The sequence below is a fragment of the Silene latifolia genome, chromosome X, assembly GCF_048544455.1.
Source record: "Silene latifolia isolate original U9 population chromosome X, ASM4854445v1, whole genome shotgun sequence".
NCBI lineage: Eukaryota > Viridiplantae > Streptophyta > Magnoliopsida > Caryophyllales > Caryophyllaceae > Silene > Silene latifolia.
In genome coordinates this window covers 295,155,158-295,167,424 of record NC_133537.1, presented here as the reverse complement: position 1 = coordinate 295,167,424, position 12,267 = coordinate 295,155,158, and the positions used below count along the sequence as shown (strand labels likewise).

Sequence of the window (12,267 nt, the reverse complement as noted above, 5' to 3'; positions counted from 1 at the left end):
AATTCGGGAGATGTACACTAAACTTATACGATCATGAAAGTATTTTATTTCTATGGTATTAGTTTTGGTTAATTAGTAGAGCTTGTTACTTTAAAGAGGGCAACACTCATATAAATATAACTCAAACTTACAAGTCAAATAAAAATGGTACAATTATTCTCCATACTAGAGAATTTGTTAGGAGTTACTTTCAGAGTAGCAGTGTCCAAATTTTTCTACTTGGATCATATTTGGGCCAGACCCCATCTTTTTTAATCTTCTTAAAAAAATCTCAATTCAAATGTTTTCGAAAACAACATTTGCATTTATCATACATGCTTCATATCTAAGACATGCATCTGCATTTTAGGTGTCATATACTTGTCACTAACTGCTTCAGTCAAATACTTTCTGATTCATCTTCCAGATTCATCCAAAGTGGGGCTTCTCATAAAGTCTCATTTTTCTCGTAAAATAAAATTTTGCGAATTTTAAAGTCAATGATTGTGAAAAATTTCACTCTAAACTTTTTGCGAAATAAAATTTTGCAATTCTCTAGCCAGTTTCGTGAAATAAAATTTAAGATTTCAAATATAGCTTTTTTTCAGAAAAAAAAACTTTGAAATTAAACTTGGTCGGCAGGCCCTGACATGCATTTTGAGTTATTAAAATAAAATTTTCTGAACTTGCCTTTTAGCGAAATAAAATTTTGCAATTTTCAAATCAATTGGTCGGCAAGCCCTGACATGCGTTTGAGTTCTTAAAATAAAATATTTTGAGCTCGCCTTTTTGCGAAATAAAATTTTGCAAGTCTTAGTTTGTAATATCAGATTTTACATTCTAATCCCTTTTTCAAAATAAAATTTTGAATTTCTCGGTCGGTGGGCCATAACACGTATTCGAGCTTGTGAAATCAGATTTTGCAGGTTAATTCTTAAGGGAAACAAAGTTTTACTTAACCGGATTCGAGACTAAATAAACAAAGTTTACCTATACCAGTTTCCAGACCAGCTAACAAAGTTTAGCTATACCAGTTTCCAGATTCCAGCTAGTGAAACAAAGTTTCGCTACACCAATTGTTTCTAGATTAACGAAATAAAGTTTCGTTATACCAGATCCAGATTCCGGACCGGCAAAAAAAAGTTTTGCTATGCCAGTTTCAAGTCAGGTTATGAAACAAAGTTTTATGATTGACAATATCTAGATCCAGCTACTGCACACAAGTAATATAAGAGGCCCGGGTACATTTCTTATCCTTTATCTGTCCCGACCGGACTACTTTGACCTTCGTCTTACTCAGACTCGGTTAAAGTAGGGGTTTTTGTAGACATCTCAAAATTGTCTACTAGCCTTATGGGTACCCGATGACGAGGCTCAAATTTAATGATTAAATGAAAATTGGCAATGTTATAATTAACGACTTTTTTACGCCTATTCCCCGAGAAATCATGTAAATGGCCTAAAACCACCCTTAGCCCATATATTTCCACTTAGCCCACTTTAACATGATTGTTGGCATAAAACCAACACGGTTCCAAGAGTTATCCGAAGTTAGAGTTACGGAGCATGATAAATTGTTAGAGCTTGCCGAGAATCAATAGGAATCTAAAAGACAAAGATTTCAAAGGCTAAAAACTATGGGGATTTTAGAGAGAGGTTTCTCTGCCTTCTCTCTAGGGTTTTGATTGCACAATGGCAAGAAAAATGGTCAAAAAACTCCAAATTAAAAATAAAAAAATACGATTCGATCTAGGGCTAAACTCGGGCTTTCTTATTCTCATTGCTCTGATCTTAATTTAGATATGGATTCTGCGGAATCGTCTCAAGATACTGATCGTCCTCAATCGGGGGATGCGAGGAAGATAAAGGCTATGAGTGAAGTTGTGGGTATTCCTAAAATCAATCTCTCGCAAATTGTTGTGGAACCAGTGAGTGTTACCTCAGAGCAAGAGGATGACGACTTAGGTTGGACGGAAGTGACAGGTAAGCGTCCCTCTCCTTCTAAGGGTTCGACTTCTGTGTCTTCTACTTCTACGACGTTGTTACAGCTCACACAGGAAAATCTAGAAGATTAAGTTTTGGGATACTGTTGTGGTTTGTTATGTCCTTGGCGGTAATCCTCCCAGGGAATTGTTATCTGGTTTTGTTGCGAAGCTATGGGGAGTATACAAGTTTGATAAGATCTCTTTTCTACCCAATGGTGGCTTTTGAGTTAGGTTCCCTACGAAGGATTGTCAGAATCTTGAGTTACAACAGGGCTTTCCCATGTATGATAACAAACCTTTAGTTGTCAAACCATGGACTGAGTCTTGTAGTTTATTGAAGGAACGTATCAAATTTGTCCCTGTCTGGCTTCGACTCTCTGGCTTGCCTCTTAAATTCTGGAGGAAATCTAGTCTTGGAAAGTTGACAGGTTTAATTATTGGGAAATTCATTAAAAGGGATGGAGCCGCTGAGGATAAGACACGACTTGGTTATGATAGGATACTTGTGGAGGTGTAAGTTGGACAGGAATTCCATGATAAGCTGACTTTCTTGGATGAAAAAGGTAAGGAAGTTACTTGTTTGGTGAAATTTGAGTGGAAACCAACTGTTTGTGGAGCATGTAAGGGCATAGGGCACACTAAGGAAATGTGTAAGAAACAGAAAGTGGTTGTGCCTATTCCTAAGCCAGTGCAGAAGGTATGGAGGCCAAAACCTTCAGGCCCTCTTATTGTGCAGCCTGCTGGTGTTAATCATTCTCCTCGGCTGGCAGCAAAGGTGCCTTTTGGGGGTCCAGTGCATCATGATTCCTCAGTTATACCTTTTGTATCAGTCTTACAACAAGTTACCAGGCAGGAATATCAGTTAGTAAGGAACCACTTATCACAATCAAAATCTTATGCTGAAGCTCTAACTGATAAGTCAGGAGGTACTTCAATGGTAGGGGGACTAGAGGAACCACCTGGGATATTAATGAATGGATAATATTGGTAGCTGGAATGTTAGGGGAATAAATGGGATCAATAAACAAATGGATGTTAAAAAATACATTTTTCAGAATAATATTGGTCTCTATGGTTTAGTTGAAACAAAAATTAAGGTCCAAGACTTCCATACTGTTTTAAATAATATTGGTCCTAATTGGCAAGGAGTTAATAATAATGCTTATCATGAAGGGGGAAGAGTGTGGATAATTTGGAACCCTAATGTGTTTACTCTTACAACTCTTCATAGTGCTGCTCAAATCATCACTGCTCAAGTAGTTGAGATTTCTTCTGGTGATTATTTTTTGTTCTCTATGGTTTATGGGTTCAATGATGACAGTCAAAGGTCTGAACTCTGGACTCAGTTGAAGGAGATTCATGATCTGTACCCTGGGCCATGGGGGTATCTGAGGATTTCAACAATGTTTTACACTTTAATGAAAGGATTGGGAGAGATGTCACTTGGAATGACATTGTTGAGTTTAGGGAGTGTGTGCAATATTGTGGTCTGATTGATATTAAAGGTCAAGGTGCTTTTTTCACATGGAACAATAAGCAAGACCCTACTTTTAGGGGGGGTTTCTAGGATAAATAGATTCCTTGTTAATGATGAGTGGATGTCTCTATATCCTAATGCTTATGCCCATTTTCTTCCCGATGGTCTTTTTTACCATAATCCATGTGTGTGTTATAGAAGAAAGATCAGGGATCAAAGGAAACCTCAGTTCAGGTACTATAAAATGTGGAGTTTGGATCCAGCTTTTAAGACTGTGGTGCAAAATATCTGGAGTCAACCTCTGACTGGAACTTTAATGTTTCAGCTGGTCACAAAGCTTAGATCTCTGAAGAAACCTTTGAGAGAATTGAATAAGAACAATTTTTCAGACATGGAGAAAGCTGTGGGTGTTGCAAAGGCTATTTTGGATGACTTGCAAGTTCAGATGCATGACTGCCCTACTGACCATATCATTTTGGCAGCTGAGACTGAGGCAGATGATACTTACAGACATCTTTGTAAAGCTCTCCATAGCTTTCTCAGTAAAAAAAAAGGAAAGATTGATTAGATAAAATTTGGTGATGTGAATTCAAGATTTTTCCATAGTCAGATTAGAGCAAGACAGATTCACAATAGGGTGATGTGTATCAGAGGTACTGATGATATTTTATATACCACTTCTCAAGATATTGAGGCAGCCTTCTTGAACTATTATAAGGAGCTTCTTGGGACTACTCATAATACTACTCATGTCCATTTTCTCACTGTTAGAACTATAACTGTTGTCAATGAGGAACATAGTAATATTCTTTTGGCTCCTGTAACTGCAGAAGAGATTAAAGCCAACATCTTTTCTATCCCTGCTATGAAATATCCTAGACCTGATGGTTTCACAAGTCATTTCTATAAGGACTCATGGGAAGTAGTTGGAGCTGATACTATTGCTGCAATTTAAGACTTCTTCAGGACTGGTAAGCTTCTGAAGCAAATCAACACTACAACTCTCACTCTCATTCCTAAAGTTGATAATCCTATGTCTGTCTTGGAATTCCGTCCCATTACTTGTTGTAATATTGTCTATAAGAGCATTGCTAAAGTGCTTTGTAGCAGACTTAATAGAGTACTGCCTGATATTGTCAATGAGAGTCAAGGGGTTTTGTGAAGTGAAGGAATATAGTAGAAAATGTTCTGATATGCCAAGACTTAGCGCGAGGCTTTATAATAGGAAATCAGCTTCCCCCAGATGCATGATCAAAATTGACCTGAGGAAGGCTTATGATTCTAGAGAATGGTCTTTCCTAGAGCAAATGCTTAAGGCTTTAAAGTTCCCAATGAAGTTTATTGATCTGGTAATGGCTTGTGTGACCTCACCTACATACTCTTTGGCTGTAAATGGAAGCAATTTTGGTTTCTTTCCTGGAAAAAGAGGTTTCGGGCAAGGAGATTGATGTGACCATAATTAGAGCATATTTAGTCCCCGAATTAGCCTTGTTTCCATGCTTTTTAGTGCATATTTGGGTCATTTATTGTCTTTAGTTCTTTGTTTTGCATATTCTTTGAGGTTTTGTGTCCTTGGTAGGAAAGGAGTGCAAACCTTGCATTTTCATGGCAAAATGAGGCTAAATTGATTGAATTCAATGACCAAGCATCAAGGAGAGACAAGATTAGAAGGCCTTTGTACATACTATATTAGATGGGCAATGATGAGAAAAGATCCTTGCATCCCCGAGGAAATCCAAAAGGATTTTATGAAGAAAAAGGAAGAAAAGAAGAAGGAAAGAAACTGCCTGACAATCCGTACGGATTGACCTGAAGACGCTCGTCCAAGGCCTACAATCTGAGCGTCTTCCTCAGCTGGACGCCCGGGCAGAATCTCCAGAAGACGCCCGTCTTCCCCCTCTGGACGCCCGTCCAGGAACGCCCAAATCCGCCCGTCCCGTGCTAAAGACGCCCGGATTCCCAGACAGTTCCATTTCGTCTTCTACAAGCTTCAAGGAAGGATGCACATCTTTTTCTAAGACCGGCGAAAAACAGACCGGAGTCTCCCTAGAGACCGGCGATTCCTCAAGGACTTAATCGTCATTTAAGCTCTTAGTAAACCCTAATTTATTTACCTAATCCCCACTATAAATACCCCATTAGTCTAATTAGAAAAGCATGTTCTTCTAAGCAATCTTTAGTATAGTTAATATCAATCAAATCTCTCTTTAATCTTGTAATCAACATTTAATGAAGTTTTAATACAAGTTTTATTTTCTTAATCTCTCTCTTGTTCATCCTTTATTTTGGGTAATTGAAGATTATTTGGGTTATTATTGGGAGATTGACAACCTTCCAATCAAGCATCAAGTACTTCTTTTATTCTTTGCTTTATTATTGGAATCATTAGTAGGTATAATTCTCTTAATATCTTTTTAATTATTGTTAATCACTTTCATTTATTCATCATGTTTTACTTTGTTGGTATGATTGACAACCTTGCTAGCATGTTCAACATGATAATGAGTGAGTAGTTTCCTTAGCTAGGGTTAATGGGTAATTAGGGGAAACCAACATGGGGAATGATTCATGCTTAAATTAATATGCTTTCATAGTTTATTTGCTTGCTTGTTGTGATATCAACTTATGCACATGTTATGTTTGATGAAATGTGAGCCTATGAATCCTTGCATTTTTTACCCATCACCTATCTTTTTACTGAGACTTGTAAGACATAAACCAACTCGAGTCTCATTAGACCATGCATATTGTTGAGTAGGGAAGATTAAGTCGACTTGTAGGTGTTGTAGAATCTAATCGATTCGGCTCCGGGACCCAAACTTTCCTAGGATTGTAAGACATAAACCAACTCGATCCATCACAATAATAATTGCTTGCTTATAACTTGAGAATATGTTTGTATGATCAATTCCCATGAATCCCCTATGACCCCATGACACCCTAGTGCCTTTTATCAATTGTTTACATCCCTTATAATCTATCTTGCTTGTTTACATTCATTGCTATTTAGTTTAAGTGATCTTCTACTTCAAACCCCAATTGTGACACCCTTAGACACCACTAGTTGCAATAGAAATCTCATCTCAATTCCCGTCCCTTGGGATCCGACCTTTACTTGCCTCTTTACTAATTGTAGAGTTGTTGGTGAAGTTATAATTTATGTTTTGGTCTAGGTGCTCCTAACGACAAGTACTGAAAACTAAACCCCACGAGGGAACACGACCAAAAATGGCACCGTTGCCGGGGACGGTGTTAACATGATTTAGATTTTCTTGTATTGTTATTAGTTGTGTCTTTCTTTGCCTTGGGGAAGTAAAACTCCTCAAGGTTTGTTCTAATTATTTTCGAGTTGTTTGATATTTTGCATGTCTAGAAGATCACAAGGTGACTTGTTACCCTTTGATCACGAAATTGAAAGGACTTTGACAACCAATAGAAGACTTGCTAGGAGAACTTTGAGAGGTATTGGTGAGGTTGTAGATATTCAACCAAATACTATTGAGTTCATCAACCCTTTTGCAAGAGAAGGTGAGGAGAACCCAACACAAAATCCAACACAAAATCGACCCACAATGCCTAAGTTTTCATCACATTCCGTACCCACCAAGGAGAACCTACCCAATGGACTCCCACACCACAACACTTAACCGGAAATTTTATTGCCAAATCCGCATTTATCCAATTAGTCGAAAGAAGCCAATTTGGGGGGATGCCTAGTGAAGACCCTCATTATCATATGGAGACTTTTTGTGACTATTGTGATGCGATTTCTCAAACCGGTGTAACTCAAGACCAAATTCGATGGGTCTTATTTCCTTTTTCTCTAATTGGCACCGCAAAACAATGGTTGAAAGGCCTTGATAAGGCTACTCTCGGAATTGATTCTTGGAAGAAGTTGGCTCTAGCTTTCTACAAAAAGCTCTATCCACCGGAAAAGACTAACATGCTAAGAGCTCAAATTACGGGTTTTAAGCAAAGAGATGAAGAATCCTTGTACGAAGCTTGGGAGAGATTCAAGGGAATTTGTCGGTCATGTCCTCACCATGGACTTAGCGAGTGGTTCTTGGTACAACAATTTTGGAACGGTCTTTATGAAGATTCAAGGAACATTCTCAACATGGGATCAAATGGAATGTTCACCGAAGTTGATGACAATCAAACATGGAACAAAATTGAGGAAATGGCGGTCCATAACTCACAATATAGTAGACCTCGCAAGGCTACTAGAGGAGGAAAGCATGAAGTGGACTCCATTACTCAATTGGGTGCTCAACTTAGTGCTCACATTGATACCATCAATTTGAAGTTTGAAAAAGCTATGGCTAGACTTGAAGAAGCCTCAAAATCACCAAAGCATCATGTTAATGCCATGACTTCATCTTCATCAATCCCAAGTGGGATATGTGAGAATTGTGGAACTTTGGAACATGACCAAAGTGAATGTAGGGGAACAAATGAACAAGTGAATGCTTTCCAAGCATACAAGAGTGGCACCCCTTATTCAAACTATTACAATGAAAACACCAAATTTCACCCAAATCTCTCATACAAAAGCCAAAATGTTCAAAACCCTCAACCAACATACACCCCACCTCCCTTGAGAAACCAAAATCAAAGACCCTTTTACAACCAAAACCAAGGTTACCAAAATCAAACTCCATACAATCAACAAAATGACCAAGGTTTTGATGTTCAAAAAGCGGTCCTCCAAATGCAAAAGAATCAACAAGAGTTTTTCACTCAAATGCAAAAGGATAGTCAAGCAAAAGAAATCACCATCAACAACATTCTAGATCACACCAAAATGTTGGAAACCCAATTGACTCAACTAGCATCTTCAAGCTCACAAAGACAAAAGGGGCAATTACCACCTCAAAGTAATCCCCCAAGACATGAAACGGTTAGTGCCATTCACTTGAGGAGTGGTACAAGGTATGAAGCACCGAAGAAGCAAGTTGAGGATGAAGTTGTGGAAGCTAGTGACAAAGAAGAAATTGTGCAAAACTCCAAAGATGGAGAACCATCAAAAGAAGAAATTTCAAAGAAAAATGAAGACAAGGTCAAGGAGAAGGAGCCCATTGTGATTAGACTTCCTTTTCCAAGTCGCCAAGCCAAGCCCAAATTTGATGACCAACTTGGAAAATTTATGGAAATTGTGAAAAATTTGGAAGTCTCGATTCCTTTCACGGAATTAATCAATCACGTGCCGGCCAATGCAAAATACATGAAAGACATCCTCACAAAGAAGAAGTCAATCCGGAAGCTTGAGACTATCGCCTTCAATAAGGTGAGTAGTGCAATCCTTCAAGGGAGTTCACCTCCAAAACTCAAAGATCCGGGAAGCTTCTTAATACCGTGTACCATTGGCGACACCACGATCAACAAAGCCTTATGTGATCTAGGGACTAGTGTTAGTGTTATGCCGTACTCGGTGAGTAAAAGGTTAGGGATGGGAGAGCTTAAATGCACTAATATCACACTCCAAATGACCGATAGATGGACGAAGACACCATTAGGGATATGGGAAGATGTTCCCGTAAGAGTTGGGAAATTTTTCATCCCGGTGGACTTTGTCATTGTTGACATGGAAGAAGACTCCAACATTCCAATCATTCTAGGAAGACGTTTCTTACACACCGCGGGTGTGGTGATTGATGTGAAGCATGGAGAGCTCACTCTAGAAGTGGGAGATGAGAGCATAACTTTCAATCTTGACAAGACCATGAGAGCTCCCCGTTTGCATGAACCATGTTTTATGATTGATCATTATAGCCGGAAGGATGATAGGAAGAAGTCGGAATTCCAATGGAAGAAGAAAATTTAAGATGCTCCATTCAAAGAGCAAGTGAATTGTAACAAAGAGAGCTTGAAAAGCTCACCAAAGTCAAGCAACGAAGAGGATGGCCTCATTGGCCAAGACAAGAAAGTGGGAGAGTTGTCTCTATCAACTCAAGAGATCTTTAGTGATCAAGTAGATGAAGTTTGTGGTCTTTGGGACGATGAGTTCGAAGGGATTTTCAATCCCTATATTGGTAATGCTATCGATAAAGACCGACATGAAGGACAACAAGGGCAAAGGTCTATTGAAGATCTTTATCATGATAATGAACAAGCTTTTGACTACTTCTTCAAGGTGTTGAGCAACATCAACAACACCTTGGACATGCCCCCCATGACATCTCACTAAGGATGAGAGTTTGGTGGAGTCCTTCCTAAACCACCATTTGTAAATATTTCTAACTCCCTAACTCGCATTTTAATTCTTACATTGCATTTATTTTTGTCATTTTTGGATTTTTATGCTTTGATCAAGGTAATTATCATTTTTGAGAGAAGTGAGGGAGAGACTAATGATTTAATTGATGTGTAGTGCTTTAGCTTAGTGTGAGGATAGCAATTGCCTAGGCTATTCATGCCTTAGTAGTGCCCCTACAATGAAGAACACGGGATTTGAAGAGTGAAAAATGATAAGGGATATGCAAGTGCACAGATGGAACTGAATCCGGGTAAAACAGGGAGAATCCGAGCCTCTTCATGGGAATCCGCTCGTCTTCAGGAAAGACGCCCGTCTTTGCCAGAATCCGCCCGTCCATTTTAACTGAGAATTTGAAATTTTGGGACTGTCGAAGAATCCGAGCGTCCTGGTAGAGAAGACGCTCGTCTTCAGAAATCCGCCCGTCTTGGAAGGAAAGACGCCCGTCTTTTTGCTAGTGTAAAACAAGAAAGCTCACATGCGAGAATCCGCCCGTCTTCGCGAGAAGACGCCGTCCCGCAATCAAAGAATCCGAGCGTCTTTCTTTGAAAGACGCCCGTCTTTAGGCGAGAATCCCGAACCCAAAATAGGTCAATCTGAAGGCGTCCGAAGGAAAGACGCCCGTCTTCCCCTGCAGTTTTGAAATTTTCGGGTATTTTAAATACCCCATCCCACATTCATTTCTTCATTCATTCATTCAAAACACTACCCATAAACCCCAAAAACTCAAAACCCTCATCCTCTCCATCACTAAAATAAGATTTCCTCAACCAAATTCAACAAAATCAAATCCAAACTTCCTTTTAACAACAAATAATCACTCCTCTTCCAACAAAAATCAAACCAAGCACCAAAATCTTCAACCTTTGAGTCGATTTTTGAAATCACAAAGGCAAAGCCTTTCATCTTAAAATCGATTTGGGTATACTTGGAAATTGAAGATTTTCACTCTTTTCTTGGTATTTTCATCAATGGCAAGGACAAAAGGATCAACAAAGGCACCTAATGCAAAGGCACTCTCAACAAGACAAAAATGTCTTCAAGCAAAGAAAGCCTCATTGGCTATGGTGGTAGCTAGTTGAAACTTGGAAGTTCAACAACAACAAATTCCTCCCTTGGAAGCAACAACATCAACAACTCCAGAAATTGCTCAATTATCAAACTATCCGGAGGTAATTTTCATTTCTAACTCTCATAGGGATACATTTGCCAAGTATGCTAGAAAATCCTTTCTACCCACCAAATTCATATGTGAAGATGCCTTGAACAAATTGGGTGTCCTTGAACAAACAAAAGCCTTCTTTGAAGCCATGGGGTTGGGAAAATAGTTTGCTACAAGAGAATTGACATACCCCTCCCTTACCTTGGAATTCTTGAGTTCTTTGAAAGTGATTAAGGTAGAGACTAGAGAAAACATCGAGTTCCGCCTTGCCAATGTGAGTAGGCGCATCACCTTTGATGAATTGGGTAAAGTATTGGGTCTTAGTGATTCACCTAGTTATTACAAGAATCCCGAAAAGTATGACCCCGCTCCTCTTTGGGAGGCGATTTCCGGGAGGAAATTTGAGAACTATCATGCTAGTCGCGCTCTATTAGTCCACCATCCGGGCATTAGAGTGTGGCACAAGGTCATCGGGAATACTATCATTGCAAGAAAAGACACTAACCACTTTACCAAGCTCGATTGTGTTCTACTTGAGTCGGCCTTAAATATTGGAAGGGAATTCACCAAGCCTTACAATTCTCGAAGGCTTTTGGTGGAAAGATGGCTCAATGTTGATTGTGGAAAGCAAGGCACCACTTTTATTGTAAATGGAGGTCTAGTCACTCTTTTGGCTAAGTACTTTGATCCGAATTTCAACAAGGATAGCAAGTATGTGGCGAAAAAAGGGGGTCATCTCATTGACATGGATGCCATGATTAACAAGTAAAAGTGGGTCACTCATAACCCTTTTGACACTAAATATGGGTGGCTCACCAATGATGCTAGATCTTTTACTTTGCCCTCCAAGATATGCCGTTTGAGTGTCCATCAGACCAACTACCTTCTTCCCCTCTCAAAAGAAGCCGAATACATCATCCGTCAACAAAGGGGTGAAATTGAAATGCCCTCCTCCTCCATTGTTACACCACCCTATCCATTCAAGTATCAAGAGTTCAAACCCGAAGGTGTTAAAGCAAGTAATGACTGCATGACTCTACTTATGCAAGAGATGCACAAACAAGCTTATAAGGATCGGGAAGATGCATACTTAGCCAAATATCCACCCCTCCTTCATTTAGCTAGGCAAGGATTACTTGATCCTTCATGTCCTTTGCCTAGTTGGGCGGATAAGGAAGTCTTCTTTCCAAGTGCATCTAGGGGTGAGATACCGGGTGACGATGAGGTTGTCGGTGATGAGGTTGTTGATGAAAGAATTGATGAAGAGGCTAATGAAGAAGAAGAAGAAGAAGATGATGAAGGAAGTGAGCAACGAAGTGAAGAAGGAAGTGGTGATGATTCCACTTTTATTGAGGAAGATGATGACAATGATGATATGGTGGAAGACTAGCAAGCTTTGGAGGCTCCTACC

The 12,267-nt window shown here is 39.3% G+C and overlaps 1 non-coding gene across 1 annotated transcript; it reads right to left on the bottom strand.

Annotated features, from left to right (window-relative positions):
• Positions 1-7,384: 7,384 nt before the first annotated feature.
• Positions 7,385-7,491, bottom strand: LOC141624406 (small nucleolar RNA R71). Its single transcript, XR_012534212.1, has one exon. It is a non-coding gene; the product is annotated as a small nucleolar RNA R71 (small nucleolar RNA).
• Positions 7,492-12,267: the final 4,776 nt, after the last annotated feature.